Source organism: Globicephala melas, chromosome 17 (assembly GCF_963455315.2).
Source record: "Globicephala melas chromosome 17, mGloMel1.2, whole genome shotgun sequence".
NCBI classification, from domain to species: Eukaryota; Metazoa; Chordata; class Mammalia; order Artiodactyla; family Delphinidae; genus Globicephala; species Globicephala melas.
In genome coordinates, this window is record NC_083330.1 from 5823664 (window position 1) to 5835842 (window position 12179).

The 12179-nt window shown below is 38.0% G+C and overlaps 1 long non-coding RNA gene across 1 annotated transcript in view; it reads right to left on the reverse strand.

The window, feature by feature from the left end:
* The window catches only part of LOC132593737 (uncharacterized), a 148192-nt gene that overhangs the window by 36868 nt on the left and 99145 nt on the right, over nucleotides 1–12179 (reverse strand). The gene's annotated exons all lie outside the window — the stretch shown is intronic.

The following is a 12179-nucleotide window of genomic DNA, read 5'->3' on the forward strand; positions in this document are numbered from 1 at the left end:
GAAGAATGTTCCATGAGCACTTGAGAAGAAAGTGTATGCTGCTGTTTTTGGATGGAATGTCCTATAAATATCAATTAAGTCCATCTTGTTTAATGTATCATTTAAAGCTTGTGTTTCCTTATTTATTTTCATTTTGGATGATCTGTCCATTGGTGAAAGTGGGGTGTTAAAGTGCCCGACTATCATTGTGTTACTGTCAGTTTCCCCTTTTATGGCTGTTAGCATTTGCCTTATGTATTGAGGTGCTCCTATGTTGGGTGCATAAATATTTACAATTGTTATATCTTCTTCTTGGATTGATCCCTTGATCATTATGCAGTGTCCTTCTTTGTCTCTTGTAACATTCTTTAATTTAAACTCTATTTTGTCTGATATGAGAATTGCTACTCCGGCTTTCTTTTGATTTCCATTTTCATGAAATATCTTTTTCTATCCCCTCACTTTCAGTCTGTATGTGTCCCTAGGTCTCAAGTGGGTCTCTTGTAGACAGCATATATATGGGTCTTGTGTTTGTATCCATTCAGCCAGTCTGTGTCTTTTGGTTGGGGCATTTAATCCATTTACATTTAAGGTAATTATCTATATGTATGTACCTATTACCATTTTCTTAATTGTTTTGGGTTTGTTATTGTAGGTCTTTTCCTTCTCTTGTGTTTCCTGCCTAGAGAAGTTCCTTTAGCATTTGTTGTAAAGCTGGTTTGGTGGTGCTGAATTCTCTTAGCTTTTGCTTGTCTGTAAAGGTTTTAATTTCTCCATTGAATCTGAATGAGATCCTTGCTGGGTAGAGTAATCTTTATTGTAGGTTTTTCCCTTTCACCACTTTAAATATGTCCTGCCACTCCCTTCTGGCTTGCAGCGTTTCTGCTGAAAGATCAGCTGTTAATCTTATGGGGATTCCCTTGTATGTTATTTGTTGCTTTTCCCTTGCTGCTTTTAATATTTTTTCTTTGTATTTAATTTTTGATAGTTTGATTAATATGTGTCTCCTTGGATTTATGCTGTATGGGACTCTGTGCTTCCTGGACTTGACTATTTCTTTTCCCATATTAGGGAAGTTTTCAAGTATAATCTCTTCAAATATTTTCTCAGATGCTTTCTCTTTCTCTTCTTCTTCTGGGACCCCTATAATTTAAATGTTGGTGCGTTTAATGTTGTCCCAGAGGTCTCCGAGACTACCCTCAATTCTTTTCATTCTTTTTTCTTTATTCTGCTCTGCGGTAGTTATTTCCACTATTTTGTCTTCTAGGTCACTTATTCATTCTTCTGCCTCAGTTATTCTGGTATTGATTTCTTCTAGAGAATTTTTAATTTCATTTATTGTGTTGTTCATCATTGTTTGTTTGCCCTTTAGTTCTTCTAGGACCTTGTTAAACATTTCTTGTATTTTCTCCATGCTGTTTCCAAGATTTTGGATCATCTTTACTATCATTACTCTGAATTCTTTTTCATGTAGACTATTTATTCTTCATTTGTTAGGTCTGGTGCATTTTTTACCTTGCTCCTTCATTTGCTGCGTATTTCTCTGTCTTCCCATGTTGCTTAACTTACTTTTTTGGGGGTCTCCTTTTTGCCGAGTGCAGGTTCATAGTTCCCGTTGTTTTTGGTGTCTGCTCTCAGTGGATAAGGTTGGTTCAGTGGCCAATGTAGGCTTCCTGGTGGAGGGGACTGGTGCCTGTGTTCTGGTGGATGAGGCTGGATCTTGTCTTTCTGGTGAGCAGGACTGCATCCGGTGGTGTGATTTGGGGTGTCAGTGAACTTAGTATGATTTTAGACAGCCTCTCTACTAACAGGTGGGGTTGTGTTCCTCTCTTGCTAGTTGTTCGTTATGGGGTGTCCAGCACTGGAGCTTGCTGGCCGTTGGGTGGCGCTGGGTCTTAGCTTTGAGACAGAGATCTCTGGGAGAGCTCTCGCCAACTGATATTACGTGGGGCCAGGAGGTCTCTGGTGGACCAATGTCCTGAACTCGGCTCTCCTACCTCAGAGGCTCAGGCCTGACACCAGGCCGGAAGACCAAGACCCTGTCAGCCACACGGCTTTTGCTAGATATTGTCCTCCTAAAGGCTGAAGTTGCATAATTGACATCAGATTAATGGTTTATTACCAAGGATATTAAAGCACAGGAATCAACAGCCAGATGAAGAGGTTCATAGGGTGAGGTCAAGAACCCTCAGTAAATTTTAAAAGATTGAAATCATACAAAGTATTTTCTCTGACCAGAGTGGAATGGAGCTAAAAATCAATAGTATAATGAAAACTGAAATTCACAAATATGTGGATAATAAACAACTCACTATTAAATAACCAAAGGGTCAAAGAAGAAATTGTAAGAGAAATTTGACAATACTTGGAGATTGATGAAAACAAAAACATAACATACCAAAAGTTATGATATGAAGAGAAAGCAGGGCACATAGGGACATTTACAGCAGTGAAATTAAAACATATTCAAAAAGAAGATCTCAGGAATTCCCTGGTGGTCCATGGTTGGGACTCCGCAATTCCACTGCAGGGGGCCTGGGTTTGATCCCTGGTCAGGGAACTAAGATCCTGCATGCTGTGCAGTGTGGCCAAAAAAAAAAAGAAGATCTCAAATCAATAATATAACTTTGCATCTGAAGGAAATAGTAAGAGAAGAGCAAAGGAAATCCCAAGCTGTGATGGAAGGAAGTAACAAAGAGTATAGTGGAGATAAACAAAATAGAGATTAGAAGAAAATAGAATCAATGAAACTAAAAGTTGGTTCTTTGAAAGGATCAACAAAATTGACAAAATTTTAGCTTAACTGACTAAGCAAAAGCAAGAGAAAACTCAAACTACAAAAATCAGAAATCAAAAAGGGAAACATCACTATTGACCTTACAGAAATAAAGGACTCTAAGGGAATACTATGAACAGTTGTATACCAACAAATTAGATACCCTACATAAAATGGGAAATTTTCTAGAAAGATATAAACTATAAAAACTGATTCAATTAAAAAATAAAAAGTATGAATTGACCTATAACAAGTAAAGAGATTGAATTAGTAATCAAAATTTTCCCACAGGAAAAGAAAATGCCTAGGACCAGATGGCTTCATTGGTAAATTCTACAACACATTTAAAGATGAATTAACATTATTTTTCACAAACTCATCCCCAAAATAGAAAAGCAAGGAATGTTGAGGAGGAAACTCATTCTATGAGACCAGTATTATCCTGACAGCAAAAGACAAAGACTTGGCAAGAAAAGAAAACTGCAGACCAATATCTCTTATGAATATAAACACAAAAATCCTCATAAAAAAGACTAACAAATTGAACAGCAATATATAAAAAGGATAATACACCATACCAATTGAGATTTATCCCAAGAACACAGGTTGAGTTAATCAATCAATGTGATACATCACATTATCAGATTAAAGGACAAAAACTACCTCAGTGGATGTAGTAAAAGCATTTGACAAATCCAACACCCTTCATGAGAAAAACACTTAACTAGAATTGAAGAAAACTTCTTCAGCCCAATAATGGACACCTATGAAAACCCACAGCTAACACACTTATTGGTGAGTGACTGAATGCTTTCCCCTAAGATCAGGAACAAGGTAAAGATGTCTACTCTCACCATTTCTTTTCAACGTTGTGCTGGAGGTTCTAGTCAGGGAAATTAGGCAAGAAAATAAGTGAATAAATAATAAATAAATAAAAGGCTTCCAGGTTGTAAAGGAAGAAGCAAAACTATATTTCCAGATGACTTGATTTTGTATTTAGAAAATTCTCATGAATTCACAAAAATCTATTAGAGCTACTAAAGGAGTTTGGCAAGTTTGCAGGATACAAAATTAATATGCAAAAATCAATTATATTTCTATATACTAGCAATGAGCAATCTGAAAATATAGTTAAGAAAACAATTCCATTTATAATAGCATCAAGAAAAATAAGGTATTTAGAAATTAATTTAACAAAAAATAAAACTTCTGTATTTTAGAAAACTATAAAACATCATTGAAAGAAATTTTAAAAGTTCGTAATAAATGGAAAGATACCCCATGTTCACAGATCGAAAGAGTTAATATTGTTAAGGTGACAATATATCCCAAATTGATCTACAGATTCAATGTAATGCCAATCAAAATCTCGGCTAGATAGGAGTGGAATTGCTGGGTCATATGGTAGTTCTATTTTTAGTTTTTTGAGAAACCTCCATACTGTTTTCTACAGTGGCTGCACGAACTTACATTCCCAACAGTGTATGAGGGTTCCCTTTTCTCCACATCCTTGCCAGTATTTGTTTATTTGTGTTCTTTTTGATGGTAGCCATTCCAATAGGTGGTTTGGATTTGCATTTCCCTGATGATTAGTGATGTTGAGCATCTTTTCATATGTCTGTTAGCCATCTGTATTTCCTCTTCAGAAAAATGTCTATTCAGTTCTTCTGCCCATTTTTTAATTGGGTGGTTTGATATATGCACCCCAATATTCATAGCAGAGTTATTTACAATTGCCAAGATATGGAAGCAACCTAAGTGTCCATGAACAGATGAATGGATAAAGAAGAAGTAGTATATATATACAATGGAATACTACTCAGCCATAAAAAAGAATGAAATTTTGCCATTTGCAGCAATGTGTATGGACTTGGAGGGCATTATGCTAAGTGAAATAAGTCAGATAGAGAAAGACAAATAAAGTATGATATCACTTATATGGAGGATCTTTAAAAATATAACAAATTAGTGAGTATAACAAAAAAGAAGCAGACTCACAGATATAGAGAACATACTAGTTGTTACCAGTGGGGAGAAGGAAGGGGGAAGGGGCAAGATAGGAGTAGGGGATTAAAAGGTACAAACTATTAGGTATAAAATAAGCTACAAGGATATATTGTACAACATGGGGAATATAGCCAATATTTTACAACAACTATAAATGGAGGGTAACCTTTAAAAATTGCAAATCGTTATACTGTATACCTGTAACATATAATATTGTACAGCATCTACACTTCAATAAAAAAGAAATGCTACTGTGAAGAGCATGCTTGAATGATAAAATATACATATTGAAAAATATAAAATATTGTGCCACTGAAATATCATTTTATTATTTTGCAAAACTGGGATAAGAAATATATATAATATTTTTTTTTTTTTTTTGAGGTACGCGGGCCTCTCACTGTTGTGGCCTCTCCCGTTGCGGAGCGCAGGCTCCGGACGCACAGGCTCAGCGGCCATGGCTCACGGGCCCAGCCGCTCCGCGGCATGTGGGATCCTCCCAGACCGGGGCACGAACCCGTGTCCCCTGCATCGGCAGGCGGACTCTCAACCACTGAGCCACCAGGGAAGCCCAAGAAATATATATAATATTTAAATGAAACAATATTATGGCTTTATTTTCAAATCATGAATTAAAATGATTTTATGATTGTCACAATTTAGGAAATTTTATTCTATGATTTCTAGAATGAAGGTTTCATAGACTTATAAATACAGAAAGAATTCAACTATTTAAGGCAAATAAAAATCAATTTTTAGTATTAAAAAAAATCTCAGTTGGATTTTTTGCAGAAATTGGCAATTTGCTCCTAAAATTCATGATAGGAGATGTAAGAGGCCCAGAATAGCCACAACCATCAGGACAAAGAACAAAGATGAAGAACTCACACTTCCCCTATTACTGCAAAGCTAAGGTAACCAACACAGTGTGGTACCAGGATAAGGTACTGATATAGATATGTGGAGTAAAATTGAGAGTCCAGAATTAAACTCACATATTTATGATGAATTTATTCTTTTTTTTAATTAAGCATGTGGTACTTAATTTTTTTATATAAATTTATTTATCTTTTTATTTATTTTTGGCTGCGTTGGGTCTTTGTTGCCGCGTGCGGGCTTTCTCTAGTTGCAGCGAGCGGGGGCTACTCTTCATTGCGGTGCGCGGGCTTCTCATTGTGGTGGCTTCTCTTGTTGCAGAGCATGGGCTCTAGGCACACGGGCTTCAGTAGTTGTGGCACACAGGCTCAGTAGTTGTGGCTCGTGGGCTCTAGAGTGCAGGCTCAGTAGTTGTGGCTCGTGGGCTCTAGAGTGCAGGCTCAGTAGTTGTGGCTCACGGGCTTAGCTGCTCCACAGCATGTGGGATCTTCCCCGACCAGGGCTCAAACCCATGTGCCCTGCATTGGCAGGTGGATTCTTAACCACTCTGCCACCAGGGAAGTCCTATGATGAACTTATTCTTAACAAAGGTGCCAAAACAACTCAATGTGGGAATTTTTGCTGGTGTAATTGTATATCCACATGCAAAAGTATGATATTGGAGCCCTACCTCATACCAATACAAAAATTAATTCAAAATGGATCAAAGACCTAAATGTAAGAGCCAAAACTATAGTCTTTTAGAAGAAAACTGTTGCCAATCTTTGTGACCTTAGATTAGGCATTGGTGTCATAGATATGACAACAAAAGCACAAGAAACCAAGGAAAAAAATAAATTGGACTTCATCAAAATTTTTGAAATTTGTGCTTCAAAGAACATAATAAAGAAAGTAAAAAGAAAACCTACGTAATGGGAGAAAATGTTTGCACGTCATATGTCTAATAAGGGACTTATGGCTACAACTTATAAAGAATTTCTATAATTCAACAATAAAAAGACAACCCAATTTAAAAATGGGCAAGGGATCTAAATAGACATTTCTCCAAAAATTTACAGATGGCACTCAGCAAATGAAAAGATGTCCAACATCATTAATCATTAGGGAAATGTAAATCAAAACAATAATGAGACATCACTTCATACCCAAGGAGCTGGCTCAGTGTTGCAGACCTGGCCAGGTGCATGTAGATTTACCAGAAACTGTTTCTACAATGAGGCAGATGGAACAGGTACATTGTGATAAGAGGTAAGAGAAAAAAAATGGCATTTGGGATGATTGTGATGGAGCACAGAGCAAGGCAGAGAAAGGGAAAAATTATTTTTTAAAAAAGGAGGATCTATGAAATAAAAGAGAAAATGGGAATATAAGTCAGAATACACAGAGTACAGGAGGACCAGATACCATATGATTAAATATGTAGAAGAACTAAATCAAAGTAATAAATTGTTAGATAAAATTTGTTCTAGACTCCTATTTTGACAAGTATTTCTTCATAACCTGGAAAGGCCGGTCAAATATAATTTTTGTGCCCCTTGGAATTCTGCAATGAGATTTGTGCCTATGAGAGAGCCCAGGAGGTCTGCAGCCCTTAGCTCTTCCCTTCCCACTCTGACCTCATCCCACATACAAGGGGAGCCTCCTGCTGTAGGCAGTTTGGACTGTGGATATCTCAGTCCAGACTGCCCACAGCCCCTGCAAACTGTGGCCACTCGGTAGATTAGCTCTACCTTGGGGTGCAGGGTCCCAGTGTGGAGATCTGTGGAGTCCCAGGCTTTGGGCAAGGATTTCCAGGGTCCTAGGTGCCTGCGTACGGTTGTCAAAGTTCTAGAAGGCGGCACAGATCGGAGTCTGCATGTTCCCTGCTCCCCCCTGGATCCCTCACCCCATGGTGAGGGGCACTTCCAGAGGAGCCGCAGAAAGGCTCCCTAAAGCATGGAGTCCAGGACAGGAACTTCTCTGGTCTGGGTCAAAGGATGGTGTCAACACGAGGGTTCTGTCCCAGAGATAAAACTCTGCTACTGACGGTTGGTGGAGGCATGAAAAATGAGTGAGATAAATAGAAAAATGGTAAAGATAGTAAGACTTAGTTTGCCGCAAGATAACCTGGGAGTCAACTCAATTCTCTTTTAGGAAACAGAAAGAATAGTATAAAGCTGGAAACGGGGGGAGGGGGGTAAACTCAGGGGAGGAAACTTGGACAATTTGTTCCGGAAAATTTAATGCATCACACTCAGGAGTATGGACATAATACAGCCAAGGTTAGAGCTGATATGCAAAGAAGCAAAATACATAAGAAACAGATTTAGCAAGTGGAATTCTAATATTTTTTGTGGGTTTTTAGTGTAGCTTAAGCACTCACAAAAATTCAATTTTGTCAGTAGGAGAGGAGTCTTGCAAAGCAAGAGAGAACGTCGGCGATGGGGCAGTATGGCAGGCAGGGTATACAGGGGGAGTGCTGGGATGGTCAGAGGGAAACTGTCCTCCTTCCATCCTACAAGAAAGAGTCGTGAAGCTGGGTGCGCCCAGGGGCTGGGGAAGTAGGTCCTGTTACAATTTGTCATAGAACAGCCCTGACTATTACTTTATTCTTTTAAATATTTATTTATTTATTTGGTTGCACCGAGTCTTAGTTGCGGAAGGCGGGCTCCTTAGTTGTGGCATGCGAACGCTTAGTTGCGGCATGCATGTGGGATCTAGTTCCCTGATCAGGGATCGAACCCAGGCCCCCTGCATTGGGAGTGTAGTCTTACCCACTGCACTACCAGGGAAGTCCCTGACTATTACTTTAAATAGCATCAAAAACAAACTGGTATTTTGCTCTTAGGTTCATCCCTCCTCTTCCCATAGGGGCATACAAGGAAAATTCTATTTAAATATATTTCTATCATCCCAAATCCCGAAGATTCTAAAGTTCTGTTTCTCATAAACAATACTAAACTATAAAATGCCTAACCATTTACAGCTAAAATTTTCCTCAGTAGACATAGCATGGGAATCTGTCTTACTTCAAAAATGATTTTTGCAGTGAATGGAAAATTCTTCTCTCATAAGAAGCCATTTCCTAGTCATCTTCATTAATAAAATATGATAAATTACTGTTCTATTTTTAATTGTTACATATGCTGTTCATTATTTTAAACCTTAAGCTCTGTTGAATTTAAGGCAAGTATACATTTGCTCTGGGGATAGTGATTTAATTGATGATATTTAGAGTACAGAAAAAAGAAAGTATAAAATTAGTACACAAAAGCAGAGACTAGAAAATTTCCTCTTTTTATTGCATCTGGATATTCTACATGACAGAAAACATTAAACAGGGATTTAGAGACTCTTTCTTATATTGTAGAGTGGAGAGCTTTTATGATTTTATTTTAATTATCTTCATATTTTTATTTGTTGTCTAAATTAATCAATGAAAGTTCTTTTGTCTTCCACTTATTATTACCATATCTCTTGAGCAAACTTATTTTCTTTGTGTCAGATCAGAGACAGACCAAGGAAGAAGAATTTTCAGAAATAAAATATTGAAATTATATTTTCTAAATTACCTAGAACACTGATGTTCATTAGGTGCCCAATGTAACAGTCAATACAGGTCCATATTTACATGAGGGCAATGACTAAACTTCAGGTTAATTCATGCTCCTTATTTTTTCAGATTTTCCCCAATATTTGTCTCCATCGTCTACTTTGCATATCCGTGGATAGGTACCTGGTTAGCACTTTTTGGTAGAAACAAAGAAGCCTGTAACACTGCAGATGAATTAGCATCAGATTTTAGCAGATGGGTTGCCACTAAATCTTAGGAGGTTTCCAACTGTTTTCACTTTACCACCAGGTTTACAAGTAACCACAGCAATATACTCGGAGCATTTTTACATCTACCACGTGTTGTTCCAAGCTCAGAAAATGTATTAACACGCTTAATCTTCACAACAACTCTATGAGGTAGACACTCTTATGATCCCCACTTAACAGATGAGGAAACTGAGGCAAAGAGAGGTTACAAACTAAGCAAGTGAGTGCCAGCATGTGGCAGTTTGGATCCATCTCCCATGCTTTTAACTACATTCTCTGTAAATACCATCGTTGCTTTAGTATTAATTAAGAAAATACTGTTTAGAAGTATGATGACGGTAATTTTGAGGTTATCATCCACCTTTTTTTAAAGTCCACCTTTTTGATAGCCTCATAGGCATTACCTCTATGAGGAGTAATAATCCAGTCTTTAAATAAAGGTAAGATATGTAACTATGAGCTGATAATCCTGATAGCCTCAAAAATAATTTTTCTTTTATTTTGCTTTCGAACTTAAAAAACATATTTATTAACTCTAATATTTGGGAAGAAATTAAGAAAGTGTTATAACTAGTACACTCGTATGGAATCATTTTAATATATACACACTTTGAAGTAAGGGCTTGTAATGTAAGTGTTCTAATTTATTTACTGCAGTACATTATATTGTTGCAAAAGTTATAAAATTTCTTTATATCATAATGCTAAGAGCATATACCTGGGAAAACTCCCTTTCTCTAACTGTACCCTCAGCACCAAAGGAGGAGAGAAGAGAGAAAAGTAAACAGAGAAGAAGGAGCCGCTGCCTTGGTCCCAAGAGGGCTCTCTGATCCCTAGGTGAGGGTGTAGTTAGAGCTATTCTAGGGACTATTTAAAATGGTAACTTCTGGTGGAATCTCTTAGACTGGGATGAGCACAGGGGGCTGATCTGTGCAAGTCTGAACATTTTGAGCTACACGTGTGAGCTGAGAAGCACAACAGTTACGTTTACGCCCTTCCCCTCGTTCTTGTGAGCACCAGAAGCCCAAGACAGCTCCTGGTTTTCATAGATTGTGTCTCTTAAACTCCACGTCCCTCCCAGGCAGGTACTTCACCCCGCATTGTAAATATTCATTGTAACACCGTGTTGTCATGTTTCTTGGTTGTCAACCTTCTCCTATAAAAGTGTTGTAAATTGTTGCATGGGTTGTGTGCCCTAGTAAATTTCAGTGATGGATTTTGCTTTGTTGCTTGACTACCCCCTGCCCCCCCCCCACACACACACACGCATGCGCACGCGCGCGTCAGGTAAAGACGGAAGCCACTTTGAAGGACTCAACTATTTGGAAACAGCTCTCTTAGTGAGAGGCACGTTTTCTCAGGTGGAACTCAAAGGCATCCTGCCAAATTCCAGGACAAGAAAGCTACTCTAATGGTATCTGGTATCCTTCAGATTATTTGAGAAGGAAAACAGATAGCAGTGCTCCTTAAACACAAGTGAAGAGTAAAGACTGTGATTATAATGTGCTGCATATAGGAACATATTGTGTCTCTGTCGTCTCCCTGGGAAGTAATTAAGGGGAAACCAAAGGATCAATGCAAACTCCAAGTTGGTCCTTCTGTACCAGTGGAAAGATTCTCTCAACCTCCTCAGTGATAATAGGGGAATATAGGGAAGAGAGGAGTTATACCCAGTAAAGTATCTGCAATGAAGAGATTTAATTTATTGATTTATTACATACCACGTTTCCTATTTAGAAAATAGTTGATTACTACGCATGGACTTAGAAAGTCACCTAGCAATTTGGTCCTTTGTACCATGCTGGTGAGTCTCTGGTCTGGACTGTTTGCAGTAAGACAGATTCAGTTGCCTCACCCACATTACTTGTTAGTAAAGAGCAAATAATCCATTACGGAACTTGGGGGATTCGTTATTATTAGAAGTCTTGGATTTATCCTCTGTGGTTGAATTTGGAACAAGATTAAATTATCTGATCAACAATAATAAACAACATGCAAAAATATGCATTATGAGAATAAAGAAACTCAAACTCCTCGCACAATAAAAGCAATGACAGAAGAGAGAGACACAACTGGCCTGGAATCTGGACAGTGATGCTTTTTTGCCGTGCCTTATCCGGGGTGTGTCTTTTTCTCTAAGAATCAGCTTAAAGATGCTTCTGAAGACAGAATGTCCAACTCAGAAATAAGCGAACGTGTCTCACCGATCTTTATTGCCTGTCTCCCCAGGTGGTATCAGCAAGGGTTCAGGATTATGGTTTTTTGAACAGAGCAGGGTGTCTGATCTGAAAAATTTGCTGAGGTTTTTGAAGATGCCTTAAAATGGTGGTTCGGATTCAGTCTTAAGGAGTAAAAACTCAGCTGACCACAATAAAACACCGTCAGGGAGAGGGCTGAAAAGCGTAGAAGTCCCCTGATTATCGTGAAATTAATTTTAATAATGCATTTTATTTAACCTAATATATCCAAAGTATTATCATGTCAACATTAATAAATGTCAATTCATAAAATTATTGAGATACTACATATAGATTTTTCATACTAAGTCTTTGAATCCAGTGTGTACAGCACATCTGAACTTGGACCAGCCACATTTCCCAGTTCAAGGGCTCAGCTGCCACTGGTGGCTATTGGTCACATAGCTTCCATATCAGACAGCACAAGTTTAGCATAAAAGTCCTGTTTTTGGAACCAGATCAGTTTTTATTCAGAACATGACTGTATACTTATTAGCTATGTA